The sequence below is a fragment of the Sminthopsis crassicaudata genome, chromosome 2 (assembly GCF_048593235.1).
Source record: "Sminthopsis crassicaudata isolate SCR6 chromosome 2, ASM4859323v1, whole genome shotgun sequence".
Classification (NCBI taxonomy): domain Eukaryota; kingdom Metazoa; phylum Chordata; class Mammalia; order Dasyuromorphia; family Dasyuridae; genus Sminthopsis; species Sminthopsis crassicaudata.
Genome location: NC_133618.1, coordinates 557,742,110 through 557,769,459, shown reverse-complemented (window position 1 = coordinate 557,769,459; position 27,350 = coordinate 557,742,110). Strand labels below are relative to the sequence as shown.

The window sequence follows — 27,350 nt, the reverse complement described above, 5'->3', positions numbered from 1 at the left end:
TAAGACACCTCCTCATCTGCTATTGATTATCTATTAATTGGGGAGATGAGATGTAATGAAGAAGGATAAGTTTACCATTGTAGTTATCCACCATTCTAGACATTACCATTCTTTCCTTTGGTAACCCATGCTTAAAAAGAAATATTCTATGACTTAAAAGGTAGATAGCTTAGAAAACTGCTCAGATTTCTGAGAGAAGAGGAGCTCCATTTCATATAATCCAGAATTGAATATGCTATCTCTTAAATTAAAATAAAACCTTCCCACATATTCATATATTGAAACCTTTTCTTCCTTAAAGATCTGACAACCTGCTTAATGCATCCTCTTCATTTCTAAACCCAAAGGATGGTGATCTTTGAATCCTTTATTCTCTCATGTCATTCTAAGTTTGTTTGCTTTTAAGGGTTATTTCAGTGTTTTAGAGTTAATGTTTAAGTATCGTGCCCTTCCCTCCCTCCTTCAACTTAAGCCATATTCTGCTTTAGTCCTGTGAACAGTTATCTTTCATAGTTTTGCCTCAGTGATTAATAAAGAACCAGGAACATAGTAATATTTATTGAATGAAATTGAATGTCTTCCAAAAACCAAAAGCTATTTCGTAGACTTAAGTCATAAATATTGCACATATAAGTTGGGGGGAGGGACTTCATATACAATACTTTAATTATAGCCATTCAAAGCATCTAAAGCTAGTTTCGTATTTGAATATATGGAATTATCATATTAAACAAAGAGAATTGTGTTACACCTTTAAACCTCAAGTGCCTGCTAATATTTTATTAAATACAGTGCAAATCCAGCTGCCACCATTAAATAAAAATCTCAAAGGGGCATCTAAAAAAGCAGGGTTTTTTCATATCCCAACTACTCACTGGCCTCAGCCATATGCTAGTAATGTATATAAAATGTCTGGTGATTTCTGTGATTGGCAAAAGGCTTTGAAGGGGGAGGGTTAAGGGGGGAAGGGTCCATGTTTGTGCATGCCTTAGCATACAAAAAGCCCTGAGCAAAATTACATGCCACCTGTATAATTTCCCAGCACTCAGTGTGAGGAGTCACAAAATAAAAACCTTGTGCTGAACCACCCCAACGCAGCTATGGTTGGTTAATGAGATACACAGAAATCTGCCACAAAGCAAGAGAAGTTAATTTCATTATACAAGTTTCGGAAATAATGACGGACTTGGAGGACAGATATTCAACAGCCGTAATTAACTTTAAGATAAATCCATTTTGTACGCATTTGGTTTTTCATCAGGATATGCATTTCCACTCGCATGTTCAGTGTTTGAAAGGTTTACATTACATAAAATTAGGGCTGTATAAACTGGGTGCTTCATCTCTTTTTCTAATGTGATTGCTCCTTCCCTCCAATACAGCCGCCTAGAATGATAGCCTCCATTGAATGCAATGCACGTCAATAAATACTGAACATGAATGTGAATCAATATTGTGTTAGTATTAGGATTAAGCAAGCTATTTTCTTCTCCTTTTTTTCTGGAGAGATGAATATGAGTAAATAAAATGAGTGTTTGTCTGAAACTGTGTCTGGGGATTAGGTTTTGTATATCCTTATAGAGGTACAGTACACCAACTTGCTTGATCTTTGCCAGTTCCTTTGGTCTAGTATGGACTATAAAAGCCTAAGCATGCTATTAGTCCTTCTGCTTAGTAGGAAGCAAGAAAATAGGAAGGTGGGTCTCTTCCTCCTCAAGCCAGCCAGGTGTAGTTCCCACAGATTTGAAGAGCAATGCTTCCTATGACTTTTTTGTGGCTGAAAATTAAGGAACAATTTATGAATGTCTAGATATGAATTAATAAGGATAATAGCTGATACTTTTGATTTGAGCATGTTATTATGGTAAAATATACACAACACAGATATGACAAAAATATTTATATAGACTATCATACCAACATCTAGAGACACTTTATAATAAAATAATTTTAAAATGAAGCTATAGCAAAAATTAAATTATTTTGAACCATATTTTTAACTTGTTTGTCTGAATTCAAGCTTTCACTTGGATTCATTTTTAAAAATATAAATATTTCTCCTTTCTCCAAAAAGCAAAAATAAATAAATAAATAAATAAAAATAAATCAAAACATTTGTATGTGGTGTGCTAAGAGCCAAAATCAGTGAAATGATTAGTAGGTAATTTTAAAATACACAATCATCACAGAAGCATAATAGCTGGCGTTGATATGACTGGCTAACATTAATAAGCTATAATATGTGATGTGTGTGCATATGTGTGTGTGTATAGGTTTAAAATTTTAGACTCCAGGTCTCTTCTCTTTACTACAAGTCATAGCCTCCTTTTTTGTTTTTTTTAATTCTAAGATTTAATCATTACATTTCTAAATTGTTTTTCTTTTCAAAGCCCATCCACTATAGCAAAATGTTAGGGACTACTGTGCTTTCCTGTATGAACCCCCATTCTTTGGGGATACTGAATACAGTGGATGTCCTGGAGTTCACATGAAAGGAGGTAGTGGCCCCTTTGGGTAGAATGTGTGGTCCAAAATCTGCTGGGGTGGAAGTATAAGTAATCTCAGGAGGAGGGAACAGGGCAATATTAACCACTGCTGAGGCACAACTGGGAGGGAGATTAAAATAATTGGCAGAGGCTTCTTCAGCTGCTGAAGGAGGAAGAGGATCTCCAGGAAGTTTTGGGACAGGCTCCAGTTTAATTCCAGAGTCCATAGTTACTTTTTTCCCTTTTTCTTATCCTCTGGCTGGCTGGGATCTTCCCCATTTCACACTGAGTATGCAACCAATTAAAATCAGTTTGTTGAAGGACTTCTCAGCAGCCATTTCTAAAGCTTGCCTTATAGTAAACTGACTGGAAGCACATTGATATTTGTATAATTGATTTGATTTAGATCACACCATACTGGTAAAAGTGATCAGTCTAACTGATTGTATCTCCCAAGCTACCAACAAATAATAGTGATGGTCTTACCATCTGATGAATCCATTGTTGAAGCTTGTTTAATATCACAATAGTGATTTGATGTTCTGATCAAAAAAAGGAACATCAGGGTCTGCAGATTTCTGATTTCTGTATAGATATCATTCTTCTTTTGCCCAGAAGGAACAAATGTGAAGGTGATCCTAGTAGTAAAGAATAATCTGAGCCAATTTTAGCAGCATATCATTGATAGCTATAACCTTTCTAGGAACACCAGCTGGTTGAGTTTTATCCTAGTTAGACATTTCTTACTCAACATTCTGAATGTAGTAGTCTTTATTCATATCAGATTTACACATGCCATTCTCAAAGGAAAGTCCTGCATCGTGGACTTGAATAGGTAAGTCATATTCTAGGTCCAAAAGGTAAATCTGATAAACATTTTTGAGCTTGCTATAAATTTGGCACAATTCAACCATCTTAAAATGCATAAGAACACCAGCTGGATTCTGAGAATGGCCTGGCAAAAATTGTGCATTCTTTTCCATACTTTTCTTTGGTCATTTGGATGAAGGAATTTTCTCCCAGGCACATCTGACACAGAAAAGGGAAGTTGTTGTGCTCCTGGTTCTGCCTGTGGTGGGTTTTGGAGTCCAGAGACAGCCATAAATGATGCCACAGAAATAGGAGCCTAATTGTGGCATAAGTAGTAGGTCATCTGCAGCTCCTGCAGCCCTTGCCCCAGCAGCCCTGCTCTTGCTTCTTTGTAGCCATCACATCAGTCCAAGCCTCTTTTGATCACCTTGTTTTGTTTCTATCATTCTTTATGGGAGATTCCCTATGAACTGTAACAATAATTTTAATTCAAATATGATACAGTATTTCTCTTTTCATAATCAAGATTTTGACAATATTCACACACATAAGAAAATTTAAAAATCAAGACAATTATAGAAATAACTTGGATCCCCAAGATATTTTTTTTTGCCTGAGCAATATGCAGATAATGGGGCAAAAATTAATTTTAATGGAATTATGTTAGTAATTATCTCATTTCCTGCTCCAATATTATATATGCCTAGAACATGGTATTATTATCATTCCTATTCATCTTAAGAAGGAATATAAAGGCATTCTGAAGTATAATTGATCCCTCTTTTATTTTTTAACTGGCTTTTAGAATGAAGGAATGAAGGAAGGAAAACAGGAAGGGAAACAGGAAGGAAAAGAAGAAGGGAGGGAGGGAAAGAAGAAAGAAAAGAGAAAGGAAGAGGGGGAGGAATGGAGGAGGGAGGGATGGAAAGAGGGAGGGAGGGAGTATAGAAGGGAGAGAGGGAGACAAAAGCAGGAAATGATATTTCAGGTGTTTTTTTTTTTCCAGAATCCTGGTCCTGAATGAATTTAATTGGCTGAGAAACATGGCTCAAAAGGTTATGCTGACCCTTCTAACTCTGAGTTCTTGCTTTCTTTGACTTGGTGAGCAACACTCTCTTCCTAGTTCACTGTGGATTATTTAGAATAATTAAGTTGTGACTTGCTGTTATATCCTCAGAGAGATCAAGGTAAAATTTTTTTAAAAGAAAAAAAAATCAATTTGAAAATAGCATGATTAACTGCCAAACAAATGGCCAACATCTCTTAATTTAGACTTCTAAAAATGTTTAATACTTTTCCTTTGTTCTCAAAGGTTGCAAAGCTATATTTATGGATAAAGTAAGAAGTCACTTCCTGGCTATTATCCTCCCCTTTACTCCCTGCCTGCTATAATCATCTCTTCTACTTCATCACAACCCCTTCCAAAATGTGAATACATTGACAATATATGGTATAACTTGAATAGATTTATTCCTTATACTTTTCAAATTGCAATCTTCCTATATGATCTCATCAAAAGACTAATTAAAAATTAAAATAAACAAACCAAAAATGCATTGTTCTTGTTAATGATACCAGATATTTACGTGGCATAATTTGCAAAGCATTTTACATAAGTTATATCATTTGAGTCTTGTAATAACTGTGTGAGGTAGGATCCTTATTTTGTTGATGAGGAAGCTCATGATGAGGCTGGTGAGAAGTCATGGGGCTTTCCCATACACAAGTATGTGATAGTGGTGGGATTCAAAACCAGATGTACTCTACCCAACTATTTCATATTATCTTGTCCTGTTTATAACTATTTCCTATTCTTCTGAATATATATATATATATATATATATATATATATATATATATATATATATATATATATATATATATATATATATATATATATATATATACATATATATATATATATATATATATATATATATATATATATATATATATATATGTATGTATTTTAAAAGCCAGTCTGAATTAGTGTGAATGGAGATGAACATACTAACTTAAACTGGGTCATCACAAATTCATTTATTTCCTTATGTGGACATGAAAGGACCCCCCCCCCTTTGTGGACAAGAGGTAAATTCTTGTCATTTCAATCCCCATTTCTATTTGTACTGCTTGTGAGGTCTGCATAAGCATAGAAATACTTTATTCAGAAGAATTCCATTTTTAAAAAACTTTTAAAATATTAAGTGTTTCTTTTCTTATGACAAAAGAATTACATTTAGCTCAATTATAGTATATTATAATTATAGTACAATTATAGAATATTATAATTATAGTACATATATATGTATATATATATGTACATATATATATATATGTATAGTATAGACAAGTATAGTACAATTATAGTATATTATAATTATAGTAGGTCAAGAGGACAAATTTTCACCCCTCATCATTTATATTCCCCTTAGTAGAATTCACTTTTTGGTAAAGGTAAATCTTATTCATTGTCTTTAAATGCCAAATACCCAACTGTGCATTAACAGGAATTTTCTGACATACTTTGGAGCTACTTAGGAAAAAAATCTTCTACTAGCACAGGTAACTAGACAAATGAACCCCAGAGTATGATGAAATATACTGTTATTTATTCTTTCTTCTTATCCTTTCTCCTTCTGTCTTCCAAATAACCAACTCATTCCAAAGATTTTAATACTCTTACTCTCTATCCCATCTACTTCTATCACTTTTGAGGACAACACAATTAGTGTTCATTCCACTTAATCAACCTCCATTGCCTCAAATCCAGTGATCTTTTCTACCCCACTTTAGCTATACAATGGCATAGCATACATAAGACTTCATTATTTTTTTAGATCACAATATTTCCATGGTTAGACACATTGTAGCTAATAAAAAAATAATATTAGCAGTGATAATCAATAAAGTCTTTATGTGGAAGATGGTACCAATCATCTTGAAGTTAAAAAAAAACTTTTTCTGAGAAGAATGTGAGGTACAACTACATGGGAAGAGCAGGAGATAGCCCTACAAAAACACAGAAAAAATCGTTAAATCATGTGCAAGAAATAGAGAGAAGTAGAATTTTGCTCATAAGAAAAAGAGTAACAAAATCAACCTGGAAAAAAAATATGGTAGCAATATTATGTGAAAAGCTCTAAAGACCAAGCAGAGAATTATTATATTTAATCCTGGAGGGAACAGAGAGTCACAAACATTTACAAAATAGGGGACTGACATGGTCAGTCATTCAGCAAACTTTTATTAATAGAGGATTTTAAAAAGGCAAAATATTTCCTGCTCTCAAGGAATATCTACTCTTTCTTTCCAGTTCTGTCACAATATGTTTTTTTGCCTAAATCTTAGAACTCTAGGATCTAGCTTCACTAATCAATGCTCCTCTATCTCATGACTCTATGTCTTTCCATACTGTCTATTGAAATGCTCTCACCCCACCCACCTACCTATTCTATTTCCTGGTTTCACTTAAGATCAACTGGCACATCTTAAGAGTTTCTTGAGTTGAATGTCATCCTTTTATTAATAAAGAGATTGAAGTCAAAAGAAGCCAAATAATTTAACCAGTCATACAATTAGTAAACATCTGAAGCAAGATGTAAATTCAGGTTTTCTTAATTCTAGATTCCAAACGCTATCCATTATGTCACTTAGAAGCTTCTTTTTCTCCTTTTTGTCTCCTCTTTATGATTCATCCACTAAAGGTGAAGTCTGTTTTGCTTGTGACTGTTTACTCTTTCATCTTCCATGGCCTTATCACAGCAAGTTTCCCTATTTCATTTAATGTATTTCTACATTGAGCTCTTTATTAGTGTTGAATTTTTTTATGTTTCCATTCAAATAAAAATGAAATATGTGTGATGAATGCCACCCTTCTCCTGCCTCCATCTTTGCAAACTTCTTTTAAACTTCATATTAACAGGTCTTACTTAGTCCCCCTCTTCTTCCTAGTACATTCATTTTCCCATCCCTTTCTTTTCTTTTTTCTACTCATAAGCTAAGAAGATACAGCTCAGAACTGTTTCTCTTTTCTTTTCTTTGAAAAAATACTTTCTTTGTGACCCTTAAAGAAAGCTGGATTCTAAAAGAACATTTCTCCTCTATCTGTTATAATGTTAGTAGTTCATTTTTATTTAATCCTTTGCTAATGCTTAAATGTATTTACTTTTAATTTTTTTCTATATTTTTTTTTAGGTCTTCTGTGTTTATGTTTTAAAACTTCTTCTTAACTTTTGCCTTTCTACAAGGAATGCTGTAAAGTACATAGGCTATTAAAGGATCATTTCCCCTCATAGGATTTTTGTTTTTTGTATATGGTATTCTTTGTGTTAAAACTTTTTTCTTTTAGAATATAATAATCTGATGTTTTCTTTAAAGTAGTTGGCAAGTAATCTAGCCTATAATCTTGTCCTAACATCTAACTATAATTCTTTAGTACTTGAACTTTTCTGGCTTCCTAAAATATTTTTTCTTTCATCTAAAAGATCTGAATTTTACTTAAAACATAGTTAGGATGTTTTTAGCTTGGGATTTCTTTCATGAAAATCAGCTCTTTATTGAGCTGAGTAATGTACTCCTGTTTTCACTTTGATTTTTGATACTAACAGATCTAAGGAATTTTATGGGTATATTGTAAAAACATAAATCCAAATTACTTGTTTTATCATAGCAGTGAGGAAGTCTTTTGATTTTTAGGGTGTGATTTTTTTTCTTAGCCATTATTTTTATTTAGTTTCAAATCAAGTTTTATTTCTAAAATAGCATTCATTTATTTTTCTCCCTCTCACTTTCCTTCCCATTTAATAATAATTTAAAAAATCCAAAACACTTGTCAAAAATAAACAGTCACTGAAAACAAGTCTCATAGTGACAATGACCTAAAATGTGGCTCCCATTCTTCATACTAGTCCCTTATCTTTCTGTCAGGAATTATGTTGTACTCTTTAACAATGGTCCTCATTAATTGATCATACTTTCCAAATCTTTCAAAATTGTTCATTTTTATAATATTGATATTATTATATAAATTGTCTTTCTGGTTCTGCTTCCTCTACTTTGCATTATTCTAGATAAGTCCTCTCAGTTTTCAAAGAAACTATAGAACACAATTTTATTCTGTTCTATTCATAATCCATAATATGGATTATATATCAGTTATATCTCCAACTGATTAATACCCTCTTTATTTCTAGTTTTTTCACCACTACAAAAGAAACTACTATAACTTTTTTTGTATACCTTTTTTTTTTCTTTCATCTCCATGGAAAAAAAGATTTAGTAGTTAAGTCAATAGATATGCACAATTTAATAACATTTGGGACATAGTTTCTAATTGCTTTCTAGAAAAGCTGTATCATAATTCATGTCCCAGTGTTCATGTTTCCAAAATCCCTTCAAATTATTCCTTATTTTTCCACTTTGCCATTTTTATAAGAGTGAAGTAAAAATTTGGAATAATTTTAAATTACATTTCTACATTTACTAGTGATTATTTGGGGTATTTGTTTCATATGTATAGCTTAAATTTCTTCTCTTAATAACTTCCTCTTCTACTGGGTCTGTAACTCAAAGAGGTCATAAAATAGGGAAAAGGACCACATGTGCAAAAATGTTTGTAGCAGTCCTTTCTGTAGGAACAAGAAACTGGAAACTGAGTGCATGACCACCAGTTGGAGAATGGCTGAATTATATTCATATGGCATATGAATATTATGGAATATTGTTGTTTTATAAGAAACAATCAGCTGGGTGATTTCAGAGAGACGTGAAGAAACTTACATGAACTGATAGTAGGTAAAGTGAGTAGAATCACAGGAACATTATACACAGCAACAGCAAGGTTATACATGATCAATTCTGAAGGATATGGCTCTTTTCAATGAGGTGATTCAGGCCAGTTCCAATGGTCTTATGAAGAAGAGAGCCATCTGCACCCATATGTAGGGACTATGTGGATCATATCATAGTATTTTCACTTTTTTGTTGTAATTTGCTTGCATTTTGTTTTCTTCCTCATTTTTCCCTTTTTGATATGATTTTTCTTGTGAAGCATGATAATTGTGGAGATATGTACAGAAGAATTGCACATGCTTAACATATAATAGATTACTGGCCTTCTAAGAAAAGAGATTAAAAGGAAAAGAGGGAGAAACAATTTGAAAGACAAGATTTTACAAGGGTGAATGTGGAAAATTATTTATGCATATGTTTTGAAAATAAAAAGCTTAAATGAAAAAAATCCTAAAAAAACCCCAAAACAAAAAACAACCTCCTCTTCAAAACTTTTGACTATACATTGGCTCTTATTCTCATAAATTTGAATCAGTACCTCATATATCTTGAAAAGATTCTAATGATTTTAACTGTTTTTGTTTTTTTTTTCTATTTCACCTCTTCTCCAGGTCGATTGTATTTTATATATGTATAATTTATATAATTATAGATCCTTTTCCCCCCTCTTATCTTTATTCAAATAGTCTTTTAATTTTATGGACTTGAGTTAAATTAGCTCTGTTTTTTTTTTAGGACAAAGTACTATTTAATAATATTTTGTATTTGCTATTCTAAATTTTCATTCTTTAATATTTTCCCTGAAAGTCTCAAATTATACTGCTAATTTCATTATTAAAAATATCTGTTTTATTTCTATACACTGCACCAGCTAGAAAATTAAGAGTTTAGAGAAATAAATACAAAAATATACTTTAAAAAATACCTTAAAAACATAATTGCTCTAAAAGGAAAAAAAGGTATACAAATTTACTGATAAAAACAAGTTCTTAAGAAGCAGAATTGACCAAATGGTAAAAAAGAATACAAAAATTCTTTGAAGAAATAATTCCTTAAAAATTAAAATTGGGCAAGTGGAAGCTGACTCCATAATACAATAAAGCTCCATTAAAAGAATGAAAATGAAAAAAATTGAGGAAAATGGCAAATATATCATTGGAAACAATTTACTTGGAAAATAGATTTAAGAGAGTTCATTTACTAATTATTCAATTTCATGAAAGCCATAACCAAAGAAAGAGCCTAGATAGCATGTTGCAGGAAATTATAAAGGAAAGGAATATCTTATACTTTCAATATCTTATACTTAAAAGGGAAAATAGAAATTCAAAAAATCCACTGGTTACCTCCTAAAAGAAAGTGCAAAAAGAAAACTTCCAAGAATATCATAGCCAAATTACAAAGGTCCCATATAAAGGAGCAACTATTTCAAGCAGTTATAAAGAAATGGCTCATATAATATGGAGTCACAACCAGTATCATATAAGATTTAACATTTTCTATCTAAATGAAAGGAAGACTTGGAATATGATATTTTTGAAGGCAATGTAGCTGAAATTACAACCAAGATTCACCTAATCCTTCAGTAGGGGAGGGGATGTCTATTTAATGTAATACAGGACTTTCAGGCATTCTTGATGAAAAGACTAGAATTGAATAGAAAATATGGCATTCAAATATAAAACTCAAGAGAAATGTACATGCAAAAAATATGAAAGTCATCATAAGGAATTTGATAGAGTTAAACTGTTTGCATTCCTTTATGGGAAGAAGAAACATATAGTTCCAAAAGAAATTTATCTTTAACAGGGCAGTTAGAAGTAGTCTCCATAGACACAGGCACAGATGTGAGTTGTTTATGTTAGGGTGATTTCTAAATAAAGAAGGGATGAAAAAGAGTACTGAAAAGGGAAAAGAGGGATAGCGCTAATATTTTTCTCATAAAAATGTTTACAAGGAAAAACTTTTGTAGTGGAGGAGAAAATGAGGAAAGGGAGTGATGGACAATGCCTGAATTTCACTCTCATTGGTTCAAATTGGTACACACACACACACACACACACACACACATGCTCAGTTGGGTATGGAAATCTATATAAGCAAAAGGGAAATATATGGGTAAAAAGATAAAAGATTTAGTGGGGGGAGGTGATAAAAAGAAGTGTGGATTAAGAGAGCCAGTGGTCAGGAGCAAAACAGACTTTTAAGGAGGGACAGTATAAAAAGAGAAAGAAGGATGAACCAAATAAAATAGGATGTATTGAAATATAAAATTTGTAATCATAACAGAATATGCAAGGGATGATCTCACCTACAAACTTTAAGCAAATAGTAAAGTGGATTAGAAACTATAGTCCAGAAATATGTTGTTTATGGGAAACATATCTCTCTTTTTTTTCATGAAAAATAAAAATTTTTATTTCATTTGGCAGTCTTTCAATTGGTAAAAACACCCCAAAAGTTTCTCTTTTTTAAACCCCCTTTTCTCAAAGCTCATCTGTTGCATAGAGTTCTTCAGCCAATGAATATATGGTGTAAATAAAAGTTCATTTGTAGGTCAGTTATTTGGAACTCAGAGCACATTTCCTCATAGAAATCGCATTATATATGGTGATTAGATGGGAAACATATCTCAAACAGAAAGACATAAACAGAGAGTTAAAATGAAGGTTGGGGGCCAAATCTATTATGCCTCAGCTGAAGTAAAAAAAAGGCATGGGTAGCAATTATGATGTCAAAGAAAGTGAATGTAATAATAAGCCTAATTTAAAGTTAGAGTAAGTGAAATTACATTTGGCTAAAATATATTATAAGCTGTAAAGTATTGTTTAATAAATTGCAATAAATTTCTTTGAAAAAGACTTCATTTCTCAAAAAATATAGGGAATTGAGTCAATTTTATACAAATAAGTATCATTTCCCAGTTGCTAAATGGTTGGAGTATATATATGTATATATATATATATGTATATATATATATACATATATATATATATGTATATATATATATATATACATATATATATATATAAAATCTGTTTATTTAGTACTATACCAATCAAACTCCCAAAAACCTATTTTAGTAACCTAGAAAAATAACAACAAAATTCATCAGGAAGAACAAAAGGTCAAGAATTTCAAGGGAACTAATGAAAAAAGAAATCAAATGAAGGTGGCCTAGCTGTACCTGATGTAAAACTATATTATAAATCAATGGTCATCAAAATCATTTGGTACTGGCTAAGAAACAGAGTAGTTGATCAGTGGAGTGGTTAGGTTCACAGGACAAAATAGTCAATGACTATAGTAATCTAGTGTTTGACACACCCAAAGAGGCCAGCTTTTGGGATAAGAATTCACTATATGACAAATACTGATAGAAAATTGGAAACTAGTATGACAGAAACTAGGCATTGACCCACACATAACACTGTAAGGTAAAAATGAGTTCATTATCTAGACATAAAAAATGTTATTATAAACAAATTAGAAAAACATAGGATAGCTTACCTCTCAGATCTGTGGAAGAGGAAGGAATTTGTGACCAAAGAAAAACTAGAGATCATTATTGATCACAAAATATATAATTTTGAATATATTAAGTCAAACACTTTTTGTACAAATAAAATTAATGCAGACAAGATTAAAAGAGAAGCAATAAACTGAGAAATCATTTTTACATTCAAAGGTTTTGATAAAGAATTCATTTCTAAAATATATAGAGAATTGACTCAAATTTATAAGAATTCAAGTCTTTCTTCAATTGATATGAACAGACAATCTCATGTCAAATGATATGAACAATTTTCAGATGAAGAAACTGAAACTAGTTCTAGTCATATGAAAAGGTGCTCCAAATTACTAATGATCAGAGAAATGCAAATTAAAACAACTCTGAGATACCACTACACACCTGTCAGATTGGCTAAAATGACAGGAAAAGATAATGATAGATGTTGGAGGGGACGTGGGAAAACTGGTGCACTAATGCATTGTTGGTGGAGTTGTGAATGGATCCAACCATTCTGGAGAGCAATCTAGAATTATGCTCAAACTGTGCATACCCTTTGCTTAAGCAGGGCTTAAAGGAGGGAAAGGGACAACATGTGCAAAAATATTTGTTGCAGCTTTTTTTGATAGTGGCAACTGGATACTGAATGGATGGTTATCAATTGGAGAACTGCTGAATCAATTATAGTATATAAATGCTATGGAATATTATTGTTTATAAGAAACAACCAGCAGGATGATTTCAGAGAGGCCTGGAGAGACTTGCTAAGTGAAATGAGCAGAACCAGGAGATAAGTATACACAGCAACAAGAGTATATAATGATCAATTCTGATGGACATGGTTTTCTTAAACAATGAGATGATTCAAACCAGTTCCAATTGTTCAGTGCTGAAGAGAGCCATCTACATCCAGAGAGAGGATTGTGGGAACTGAGTGTGGATCACGACATAGCATTTTCACTCTTTCCATTGTTGTTTGCTTGCATTTTGTTTTCTTTCTTTTATTTTTCCTTTTTTCTTATGCAGCAAGATAACTATATAACTATTCATATATATATATATATATATATATATATATATATATATATATATATATATATTGGATTTAACACATTTTAATATATTTAACATGTATTGGACTACCTGCCATCTAGGGGAGGAGGTGGGGGGAAGGAGGGAAAAGTTTGGAACAGAAAGTCTGGAAGGGTCAATGTTGAAAAATTACCCATGCATATCTTTTGTAAATAAAAAAAGCTTTAATTTGAAAAGAAAAGAAAATAATAGTAGACAAGAAAAAAATTAAAAAAGCATATCTCCACATTTATCACATTGAGTAAGAAAAATCAGATTGAAAAGGAGGAAAATGAGAAAGAAAAAACAAGCAAGCAAACAAAAGAACAAAACCAGTGAAAATATTACATTATGATCCACATTCAGTCCTCATAGTCTCTGTATGCAGAGAACTCTCTTCATCACAAGTCTGTTGGAACTGAATCTGTTATTCTTAAATAGGACATTGCAATTTCTTACTCCATGCCTCTATGCTAGCTGTCTCTCATGCCTGAAATGTTCTGCCTCTTAACTTCTGTTTTTTAGAATTCTTTATTTCCTTCAAGAATCATATCAAATATGGCTTTCTTTAGGAGGCCTATCCCAACTCCCTGCAAAGCCCCTTCAGACCAATGTTAATTTCTTATCTACTCTTTGTATATCCTGTATTTACATCATAATTTATATGTTGTCTCTCCAGTTAGAATTGATGGTTCTTGAGTTCAGGGACAGTATTTTTTGTCTTTATCTCTCTGGTAATTTATATAATGCCAACATGTTTGTTGATTAACTGATTTCTCAGAAGGAAACTGAGTCTGAGAAAGCTTAATCAAACAGGAAAAGTCAGAGTTCTGATTGAAGCTATCATTTGATTTCATTTACAATTCTCTCTCCTTTGACTAACTAAGTAGAGGGTATCCATTCAGAAATGTCAAGAAGCAAGGCTAGGCAATCATCATCATGGATAAAATTATGAAATATCTTGAAATATATTTTAGATGGATAATTTATTTTAATCAAAGAATTTATCTCTATGTCATCTGCTATCGTATTTAAAGTTTTAAAAATCATATATTTGTTAAAATTATAAATAATCTTCATTAGAAAATGTTCATTAGTATTTAGATTTAGAGATGTTCTGAGAAAATTTCTAAGTTTTCTAAAATTTCTCCAAATCAAAACCACAAATTGGAATGAAGAGACTTATTATACTTGAATAAAATGCCAATTATTTATTAGGAAAATCCTTCTTAATTATCTGCTATTTTTTTTCTCTTATAAATAATGACTCATTTTAGTTCTTCAGATGTATTTAGGTTGAAATAAGTATCAAATTGTATTTAACAGTATTTCAGAAATTGTTTTATTGTTATTTTTGTTGTTTATAAAAGTTTATTGGACTAACTTTCATAGTTCATGTCACACTGGGGGGGGGGGCAGATGAAACTGTAGTTTTGGCTGCCAATTGATCTTAGCTTGAAAGTATAAAGAAAACATATCATTTAAAATCATTTCTGTCACCAGTTTTTTTCCTTATTGGGTCAAGTACTCCATGTCTTCTCTTTTCCTCCCTGGGGAACTTTGGAAAATAATTACTTTTCAAAATGTTGTCCCTGAGTCACTAGCACCTGCATTTTCTTATTACACATTTCTATCATAGCCTGTTTGTTCAAAAGATATTTCCTTAAGAAATTGAGAATTATCTGAATTCTCCTGCCCTCAGTAGAAACTATTACATACTGTGGCTTAATCTTCTCCATAAAACAGTTTGTTCAAAGTAGGTAACTGAAGTCTTTTGAAATAACTGAATTTTAATGAAGATCAAAAATGATGTTAATGTCTAGAATCTTTCAGATCCCAATGGATTTAGATTTCCTTATACCCGAATATACATTAATCATATTGAAACCCATACAATAGCATATTGGTGTGAAGGGGATTAGTGAAGTTCTCCTTTAAATTCACCTAACTGTATGACAAAACATTTGAAAAGCTTAATTTTTTAGTGCTTTCCTGTTCATTTATATTTAAAATTCTTGATTCCAATCAGAATAAAAGTACTTAAATAATAAGAAGCAAAATTATATAAATTCCTATACTCACTCATTCAATAAACAAGGATGCTTCCAATGAGCAATTCTGATAGAAAGGTGACAAAATACGGATAACTAGTTGAAAAAAAATATTTTAAAAAATGTCTGATGTTAGTACAGGGGTAGATCTAGAAAGTATTCAAGCTCTCCCAGTTTCCCTCGAAAACCTCATGAAACCATGTCTCTGAACAATCTGACAGAATGAAACCATTGTACAACTCAAGATAGACTGGAAAAACTTCAAGAAAAGTCAGTCACATTGTGGTTACAAAAGATATTCAGCCCATAGACAAACTCTCTTGCTCAGTACAGCAACAAATCAGTGGGGCAGCCTCCAGTCCAAGCTCAGAAAACAAACTCTGAGAAACCAGGCTGTTTCCTGAAAAGAGCAGGCAAAGATACCCACTACAAACACAAGGAGCCCCTGTGCTCAAAGCCAAGACTCAGAGCTGTGCAGGAATCTTGGGATCACATTCTCTTTATCCCAGGAACAAAGCCCAATCATAAAAGTAAAAAAAGAAGAAGAAGAAAGAAGAAGAAGAAGAAGAAGAAAGAAAGAAGAAGAAGAAGAAGAAGAAGAAGAAGAAGAAGAAGAAGAAGAAGAAGAAGAAGAAGAAGAAGAAGAAGAAGAAGAAGAAGAAGAAGAAGAAGAAGAAGAAGAAGAAGAAAGAAGAAGAAGAAGAAGAAGAAGAAAGAAGAAGAAGAAGAAGAAGAAAGAAGAAGAAGAAGAAGAAGAAGAAAAAGAAGGAATAATAATAAAAAGAAGAATAAAAGAAGAAGAAGAAGAAGAAGAAGAAGAAGAAGAAGAAGAAGAAGAAGAAGAAGAAGAAGAAGAAGAAGAAGAAGAAGAAGAAGAAGAAGAAGAAGAAGAAGAAGAAGAAGAAGAAATACTAAAAGGAAAGAAAATGAGCAAAAAACAGAATAGGATTTTGACCATAGAAATTGACATAGAAAACTGCAATTATAACAGGAAAGATCAAAACACCAAGTCAGAGGAGGACACCAAGTCCACAGAGGAAATTTGAAAGAATGATATGAATTAGTCTCAAATCCAAAAAGGCTTCTTGGAAATGCTCATAAAAAATGTAAAAGGCAAATAAAAGAAGAAGAAAAAAATGAGAAAAGAGATGAGAGGTATGCAAAAGAGTCAAGAAAGACAATTTCTTAAAAAAAAAAAAAACCACAATTGATCAAATGCCAAAAAATAAAAAAATCCAGTGAAGAAAACATCACCTTCAAAAGTAGAATTATCTAAATGAAAAAAGAGATACAAAAGCTAACAGAAGATATCATTGGGGAAAATGCTCCAATATTCTAGAAACAGAAGAGGAAATATTTATTGAAAGAATCCATCAATAACCTTCAGAAAGAAATCCCACAAGAGAAACCCCAAGGAATATTGCTGCAAAACTCCAACATTACAATTTCAAGGAAAAAATACTGCAAACTAACAGATAAAACAATTCAAATATCAGGGAGAAACAGTCAGGATTCCTAGGATCTGGCTGATTCTACAATAAAGGATCTGAGGGCCTGGAATACCATAATGTAGAAAAGGCAAAATACCTGTGTTACAACCAAGAATTAAGTAGCCAGCAAACTGAAGCATCATCTTTCAGGGCAGCAGATGGATCTTTAATGAAGTAAGAGACTATTAATCATATCTATTGGAAAAATCAAAACTAAACAAGTAATTTCATCAACAAACACAGGACTACAGAGAAGCATATAACATGTCAGAAACTCAGCATAGACCTATATCTCACACTCTATACCAAAATAAGGTCAAAATGGACAAATGATTTGGGTATAAAGGATGATACCATAAACAAATTAGGAAAAAAATTAGGAGATCTTTGGAGAAGGAAGGAATTTATGACCAAAGAAGAACTAGAGAACATTATGAAATGCAAAATGAACAATTTCAATTACATTAAACTAAAAAATTTTTGCACAAACAAATCCAATTGAAACAAGATTAAACGGGAAATACAAATCTGGGGGAAAATTAATAAAGATCCCACATAAAGAACCATGTCAGATTTGTGAGAATATAAATAATTCTCCAATTCATAAATAATAAAAGCATATGAACAATTTTCAGATGATGAAATTAAAGTCATCCATAGTTATGTAAAAAAATGGTCTAAATCTATTGATTAGAGAAATGCAAACTAAAATGACTCTAAAGTGCCTCTATACACCTCTTGTATTGGCTAAGATGACAGGAAAAGATAATGACAAAGGTTGGAGTGAATATGGGAAAACTAGGACACTAATGCATTGTAGGTGGAGTTATAAAATGATCCAATCATTCTGGAGAGTAATCTGGAACTATGCCAAAAGGGCTATAAACCATTGGATACTTTTTTGACCCAGCAGTGCCATACTGGGTGGGTCTGCACCCTAAGGAAATCATAAAGGAGGAAAAAGAACCCACATGTACAAATTTTTTTGTAGAATCTCTTTTTGTGGTAGCAAAAAATTGGAAAAGGATTGGTTGCCCACCTATTGAGGAATGGCTGATCAAGTTTTGGTATACAAAAGTAATGGAATATTATTATTCTATACAAAATAATGAACAAGCTGACTTTACAAAGGCCTAGAAAGATTTACATGAACTGATGCTGAGAAAAACAAGCAGAAGCAGGAATACATTGGGGTATTGAATGTAAATCAACACATATATTCACTTACTTTTTCTGTTTATTATTATTTTTTTTAATCTCTCCCATGATTTTTCTCTTTTGTTCTGATTTTTCTCTCAACTTGATTCACAAGTCAATGTGTGTTAAAAATAAATTAACAAACAAAAAAAAGGGGGGGAGCTAGGGAAAGATAGACTAAAAACCAATTGGAAAACAAATAATGTCATTCTACAAATTGAGTGGGTCAAACAACAAATAAAAAAAAAAAATCTACCATTTAATCCAAGAGAATGACAATAATGACACAATATACCAAAACCTATGGGACATAGCCAAAGCAGTTCTCAGGGGAAATTTTATATCTCTAAACAGAGATATAAACAGATACAGGAATAAAATAGAGAAATAGGAAATCAATGAAATGAGCATGCAACTAAAAAAACCTAGCAAAGCAACAAATTTAAAACTCCCGATTAAATACCAAATTAGAAATTCTGAAACTCAAAGGAGAGATTACTAAAAGTGACACTAAAAAACTATTGAATTAATTAATAAAACTAAGAGTTGATTTTATTAAAAAGTCAACAAAATAGATAAAGCTTTGGTTAATTTGATTAGAAAGAGGAAAGAAAAAAAAAGACAAATCACCAGCATCAAAAATTAAGTGAGAAGTTATCACCAAAGAAAAGAAATTAAAGCAATACTTAGATATTATTTTGCTCAACTGTGTGGCAGCAAATCTGACACTCTACACAAAATGGATGAATATTTACAAAAATATAAATATCCCAGATCAACAATGAGGAAATAAATTACTTAAATAGTCCTATTTTAGAAAGAGATTTAACAAGCCATTAATGAAATCCCCAAGAAAAAATCTCCAGGACCAGGACCAGATGGATTCACAGGTGAATTATTTCAAATATTTAAAGAACAATTAATTGCAATCCTATGTAAACTATTTGGAAAAATAGGTAAAGAAGTAATATTGCCAAATATCTTCTATGGCACAAATATAGTATTGATACCTAATCTGGGAAGAACCCAAACAGAGAAAAAAATTATAGCTCCATCTTCCTAATGAATATTGATGTAAAAATTTTTAAATAAAAAATTAGAAAAGCGATGACCAAGAAGGACTTATATCAGGAATGCAGGGCTGGTTCAATATCAGAATAACTATTATCATAATCAACCATATAAATAACAAAACCAACAGGAATCATATGATAACCTCAATAGATGCATAAAAAGCTTTTGACAAAATACAGTACCCATTCCTATAAAAACACTGGCGAGCATAGGGATAAAAGGGAGCTTTCCTTAAAATAATAAGCAGTTATCTATTAAAACAACAGCAAGTATTATTTATAATGGCAAGAAGTTGGATGTATTCCCAATAAGATCAGGGGTGAAACAAGGTGTTTATTATTACTATTATTATTCACCATTGTACTAGAAATGTTTGTTTTAGCAATAAGAAAAGAAAAAAATTAAAGGGATTAGAATAAACAATGAAGAGATAAAACTATCATTCTTTACAGATGATATGATGATATATTTAAAGAATCCTAGAAAATCATTCAAAAACCTATTCAAAACAATTAATGCCTTTAGCAAAATTGCAGGATATAAAATAAACCCACACAAATCATCCACATATATATATATATATATATTACTGACAAAGCCCATTGGCAAGAGATAGAAATAGAAATTACATTTAAAATAGCTGTAGACAAAATAAAATATTTTGGGTATTTACCTACCAAGACAAACCCAAGAACTATCTGAACACAATTACAAAACATTTTTCACACAAATAAATTCAGATCTAAACAACTAGAAAAATATCGATTGTTCCTATGTAAGCTGAGCTAATATAATAAAAATGACAATTCTGCCTAGATTGATCTACTTGTTCAGTTCCATATCAGTCAAACTGCCAAAAGATTATTTTATACAACTACAAAAATAAATAGCAAAATTAATTTTGAAGAGCAAAAAGTCAAGAATATCAAGGGAATTAATGAAAAAAAAATAATACAAAAGGATGGTGGCTTAACAATACCAAACCTAAAACTATATTATAAAGCATCAGTCATCAAAGCCATTTGGTACTAGCTAAAAATACAGTATGGATCACTGTAAAAGATTAAAGACACAAGACAATAATCAAAGGCTATAAGAATCTAGTATTTGATAAACCCCCAAATTCCTGCTTCTAGAATAAAAATTTACTATTTGACAAAAATTGCTGGAAACCTGGAAAATAATATGTCAGAAATGCAACATAGATCTATAGCTCACACCCCATACTAAAGTAAGGTCAAAATGGATATATGATTTAGACTTAAATGATATACCATAAACAAATTAGGAGAGCAAGGAGATAGTCTATTTATCAAACCTTTGAAAAAGGGAGGAATTTATGATCAAAGAAGAACTAGAGAATATTATGAAAGGCAAAATGGTCAACTTTGATTATGTTTAATTAAAAAGATTTTGCACAAACAAAACCAACAGAAACAAGATTAAAAGAGACGTACAAAGCTGGGAAAAAATTCTTTACAGCCAGTGTTTCTGATAAAGGTTTCATTTCTAAAATATATGAAGAAATTTGTCAAATTTATAAAAAAGAATGCAGGTCATTTCCAAATTGATAAATTATCAAAGGATAAATGATCTGAACAATTTCAGATGAGGACATTAATGCCATCTATAGTCTTATGAAAAAAAATGTTCTAAATCAGTACTGATTAGAGAAATGAAAATTAAAACAACTCTGAGGTACCACCTCATATCTCTCAGAGTAGATAAAATGACAGGAAAAGATAAATGTTGGAGATGTGGGAAAACTTGAACTCTGATGCATTGTTGGTGGAGTTATAACATGATCCAACCATTCTGGAGCGCAATCTGGAACTATGCCCAAAGGGCTATATATCTATGTATTCTTTTGACCCAGCAGTGACGCTACACAGTCTGTGTCTTAAGGAAATCATAAAAGAAGAAAAAGGACCCACAAGTGCTAAAATGTTTGTAGCAATACTTTATGCAATGACAAAGAATTGGAAAATAAGTAGATGTCCATCAATTGGGGAATGGCTGAACAAGTTGTGGTATATGAAGTTAATGGGATATTTTGTTCTATTAAAAAATGATGAAGAAGCTGATTTTAGAAAGGCCTGGAAGATTCACATGACCTGATGCTGATTGATGAAGAGTATGACGTACACAATAACAACTACAACTATGAAACACTTGGTTCTTCTCAGTAGTTCAGTGATCCAAAGTAATTCCAAAATACTTTGGACAGAAAATGCTATCTGTATCCAGAAAAAGAACCATGGTGATTGAATAGAAATCAACACATGCTATGTTCACATTTTTTTCTGTTTTTTCCTTTTCCATGGTTTTTCCCTTTTGTTCTTATTTTTCTCTCTCAACATGATTCATAAAGCAATATGCATTAAAATAAATAAATAATAGAAATGCCTGATGTCATTATAGCACTTTATTCTTTGAAACATCTATCTCATGCTATCATTACAATGATCCTTTGGAAGGGGAAAAGATAGTTCTAATATCATCATTCCCCATTTTACGGATGAATTAATCAAGTACCAGTAGGGTGAAAGCCATACAACTGTCAACCTTACAGATAACTTGATCTTGGAGTTTCTAGCTTCAAAACTACTGTGTCCTCTACTATATTGCAGCATGTGGTAAGTGCCATACAAGGAGAGGGGGAGAAATAAAACTTACTTTCTAACACTCTTGTTTATATGTACTTCTATATTTGCTCTCTTACTTTTCCTATTCTTCCCTTGTATTTTTTTTCCATTCTCTTCATTTTCATAGTTTCTTTTCCCCTTATTCTATTGTTGTTGCAGTGTGCCCATCTAACATCATTTAGTTCAGTTGCTTTGCATGTAAGACTACAAAAATTGGTGACCCAATTAAATTCACCATAGGTTATTTTCCATTTTGGCTTAGCCTGCCTAACATGATAAGAGGCAAATTCTAGATTTTCTTAGTTCATTTAAGCAAAGTTAATAAACATAAACAAAAATTCAAATTGTTCATTCCCAGAAAGGATTGTGTGTATATGTATATGATTATCTATCTTTTTTTAATGAAGCAGATAATCATTAAAATCATCATCACTTAAAGTCAGAAAAGAAAGAAAATCCTGATAAAAAAAGATTTAAAATAATTGCCTACAATTTTTTTTGCTTTTTTTCATATATGTTTTATAATGAATAAATGGTAATTGCTCCAATAATTACTTTATGAATATAAAAACCACTTTTCTCATCAAGGACAAATAATTCCTATCTATCCACTAAAGTTTAACTCAAATTGCCACCTATCTAGAAAATCTTTCTTGGTTTCCCCCCAAGAAAGTAATGATCATTGCTTTTCACTTCTCAAATAGCATTTTTTCAATACTAATATGCATCATATATTTCTGTAAAGTATCATTATCTCCTTGTTCCTGACTCCTTACTTATAAACTCTGTCTAAACTGCATAGTTTCTCCAATATATAATACAATTCTCAGTATATAATAGGTTCTCAAAAATATTTGTTAAATAAAAGAATTAAAATGTACAAATATTAGAATAATTATATTATTTAAACATGATATTGTCCAAAAATGATCCTCACTCTCCTTTTCAAATTGATGGGAGAGGTAAAGCTAGGGGTAATTTAACAAAAGCTGAAAAAAACCTTCTAGCATTTTGGAAGAAAGGAGAATATCATCCCTTCCAATTAGCTGGACAGATAATTACCATTCACTGTTCCAGAGTGGCACCCTTTCCTTATGCCTCCCCAAAGGAGTCATGTCAGATTAGACAATAGTATGGCAGGGCAGTACTCATGAAGAGATCTGAAATTGCAGTAATCCTGTTAGGTCACTAGAGTTTTATCCAGGTCATATAAGTAGTAGATAAGCAACTTGAAAGAGCTAATGACATTCCCAAAGGTGATTTTTTGGGGTAGCAGGAATTGTTTAGGCACTATGAAAATCTGGATCATTAAATAATACTTGTCTTAAACGTACCAATAAAACACTATACATTAAGGTTTGGCAGTCAGAGGAATGGAACTGAAAGATGTCTTCTTAAATTCCTTTTAGTAGAATTGGAATGAAGATTTACTTTGCTCATCTTCCTATCATAGAGGGTAATCTCCCAGAAGACTTTATTGGCAGCCTCACCCTGCCAAAAGCATTTGCTGAAGGCAGCGCCCTTCACTCTTTTCCATGAGAAAGACAGTCCCGTGAGAAAGCACGTTCTCACTCTTTTTTTCTGTGGGAAACACCATGAAACTGAAGATTCCAAATTCTGCGAGAATAAGCAACTGGAACCAACACTAGCAACTTCCTTGTTTATATTATTCTTTGTGAAAATATTGGAAACCCAAAACAAGGGAGAAATATGTTGGGGGCTGAGTTATGACAGTACAAGCATTGGATTCAAAAGAATCTCTAGATTTATTTTAATAGCTGAGAATTCCAAAGACATGTGCAGTCTATTCCGGTTGTCAATTTATGATCTTTAAAAACATTTTTAAAATTGACTGATCCTTAAATACATCCCACCTCATCTTGTATGAGCCAAGTTTTACAGATGCCATCTTAAAAATCAATTCAAAGAGCAGCTATAAACTTGAAAGCTTCCTATTTGAAGTGTATATGGCAGAATGCAATTTTGTTTAATTTTAATTGACAGAGATGTCAGCCTAAGAGAATATTTTAGAATATTAGTAGGAACAGTAAACTTATGCCTTGACATTTTTATGGTATAATGGTATAATTCCCTGGGAAAAAAAATCTCTACTGTCAGGATTTACACTAAAGTGATACATGTATTACTTTTTTTTTCCTCCCCTTCAATAAAAGACTGACAAATGTATTACTAATTACACAATTGCTTTATTATGTAGGAACTGATGCTAGAAATCTTTCCTGGGCTTTCCAGTAAATTTAGGTTTTTAGTTTAGTTTTTTTTTTTAAGTTAAAATTATGAATTCTAGCAAATGGGTCTGAGGTAAAAATTTGATTCTAACTAAAATAATAAAAAGGGTACAGGGGCAAAGGAAACTTAAAAATGGAAAAAGCTATGCTTGAGTGATAAATTGAGTTCAATATTAGTATAATTATTACTAACATATGTCTCTGAAAGAAGGGTTGTCACTAACCAAAGATTAGCTTTGCTTATAGAGTGGGGAAAAAGAAATTGAGTTCTAATACCAAAGGGAAAGGACTTAGGCTTTTCTGCTCTACATATTGACCAGAGACAATCAACTAGAGTGGGCAATTTTCTATTATCATGTCTGCCATAGTAGCTCCTTTCCCTATTAGATAGTGCAACTTTGAATTAGTGATTTTGTAGCAACCTGTGTGTACCCTTCAGTATTTCTAAAATGTCTCACCTAGTAAAAACAACAACAAAAAACTATTGATATGAGAAATATTCAGGAAACTCTCTTAGGCACTGTCTTATTACCTTATGCTAAATATAACCAGATTCCCCAAGTGTTTAAATAATTACAGAAATTAATTATGCAATAGAAAGACCACTGCATTTGACAAGAGAAGACCTCAGTTTGAATTCTCAGTGTCCTACTTACAAGTTAAGTCATTAAACCTGTCTAGGATTGATTTTCCTGATCCATAAAATGAGGAAACTAGACTAGGTAGCCTCTAATGTCCCATTCATTTCTAGATCTATCATCCTAAATATAAAATATGCATTATTGTTATTTACTTAAACCAAATGCAAATCAAACTTTTTCAAAAAGAGATATTTAGAAATGCTTTATCTTTTTTTTTTTTTTTAACTTAAGTATAATTGATAATGCCTGTAGCCTGATTACAACTGATTACTGGTTTAACCACTCAGTAATGGTCTGTCTCTAAAGTTACATATTTCTAGCAAAAATTATTCTTGGCTTATTGTTGAATGCGCTTCATTCGGTGATTGAATCAAACCATTCAGCATTGTTGGAATAGTTCAGGAATTGTTCTGGCTTCACTGCATTGACCTAAGGTTATCTAATAATACCATTTTAAAATGATGTTTTTAAATTTTTATTATTTTTTGAGTTATCAAACTTTAATTTTCTCTCCTTTTGCCCTCCTCTTATTGGGGAAGAAGAAAAACAATTTTAATTGATATTCTTAGTTAAAATAATAGGCCATGTCCAAAAATGTGTATTTAATTCTACTTCTTGAATCCATCTCCTTTTTGTCAAGAGGTGAAATGAATTAATTTAAAATTTCTGTTTCAGTTTTTATAGCTATAAAACTAGTTGAATAATACTCATCACATTATATTCTAAGATCATATAATTTAAGATTGGTCAATTGTATTGCCTAATTTTAATCATCACCTCTAGCCTTGATTCCTTGAAGGCTTGGGCTGGTGATTCACATTGAAAATTAGGATATAGAAATCTAAGTTAGTAGCAGATCTTAATGTATTAGTTATAGGGATGCACATGAAAGTGAATGTTACTACCATCACCAATCAGCATAAGGGATAAACTGAAGAGAGAAAAAAATTTAGGTACCTATTAAAAATTGCTTCTTTTAAAAACAATTTCAATGTACTTAAGTTTATTGAATGCAAGACAATTTCAAGTGTATTATTTTCCTGAAATTCTTAAGTCACTCATCACAAATGGTTCATATTCCTAAAGATTTCTTTCCCATGGATTCTCTCCTATATTTCCCCTTTCAACTCCCATAGCATATTAATACATAAATAAAACCACATTCTTGGAAATAAATTTTATAAAAAATGAAGTGATATACTTTATCTCCCACCTATTCATAGACAGTCTCTACCCTAGTCAAACTAGCCTTCTTATTCCCTTCAAATATATGGGCATCTGTCTAGAGAAGGCTTCCTAAATTGTAAAAGCTCCGTTATTCTCTTGTCATGGATACTTATGAGTTCTAATGCTTTTAAGCCCTAGAAATGGAAAAGGGAATCGAAAAGGATTCAAGTATCCTAATTCAAATAATTGTTAAAATATTGTGACCATCATGACTACTTAAGCAGCAAAAGGAGGTTTGCAGAAATTGGTGAGGAGATGAAAAAGTCCTAATTAACATGTATTATATAGAGTTCCAGAAAGGAAGGAAACTCATTTTCAAATCCCACCTTGACTATGGGCTAGCTCTGTGACTCTGAACAAATCACATAAGTTTACTCTGCTTCAGTTTCCTCATCTTTGAAATAAAGGGATAAGACTTGATGGTCTCTAAGGTCCTTTCCAACTCTGAGTATGAGCCTGTTTATCAAAAGGAAGAGTTTGTAGTCATATAAAAGCTCAGAAATTGAGTTATATGAGCAGGGATAGCCTACAAATGAATTAAAAAATTTAGGTAAAAATCCAAAGCTCTTTAAGACCCAAGTCATATTATTGAAGACACTGACAATCTGTCTCTTTGAGTTTATTCTCTGAACACTCCCATTTATCATCAGTAAAATTCCAATTGTTCCATCCAGCAAGAGGAATGTGTGTGGGGGGTTAGGGCAAAGGAGAGGAAACCAAGGGCAGTGTGGCTGACGGTTTGTGATCTGGGAGCTTTTTAATTTTAGGTCAGCTAAATCAGGACACAAAGCCACAGCTGCTAAGCCACAAAGGCCCACATATAGTTTCCATGGCTCAATTGCTTTCAAGCCTAAAATCTGCTGAAGAGAGCCTTCCATGGGGGGAACCTTCTCCTTTCCCAATTAGAGTCTTTTCACAGCAGCAGGATGGAAAAAGGTTTTACTCGGCAACATTACTGAGTATCAGTAATATGCAAAAGATCTTTGAAATCAATTCCCATTATTTCAAAGGACGTTGCATAGTAAAAATAATGCATAGGAAAAACACTGTAATGAAACTACTTCTTAATCTGCTGTGATTATCTAAGATGAACCAGCAACTGTTT

At 31.9% G+C, this 27,350-nt stretch overlaps 1 pseudogene; it reads right to left on the bottom strand.

Moving 5' to 3' along the window:
• Positions 1-2,411: 2,411 nt before the first annotated feature.
• On the bottom strand, positions 2,412-27,123 carry LOC141552965 (pre-mRNA-splicing factor RBM22 pseudogene; annotated as a pseudogene).
• Between the last annotated feature and the right edge of the window lie 227 nt (positions 27,124-27,350).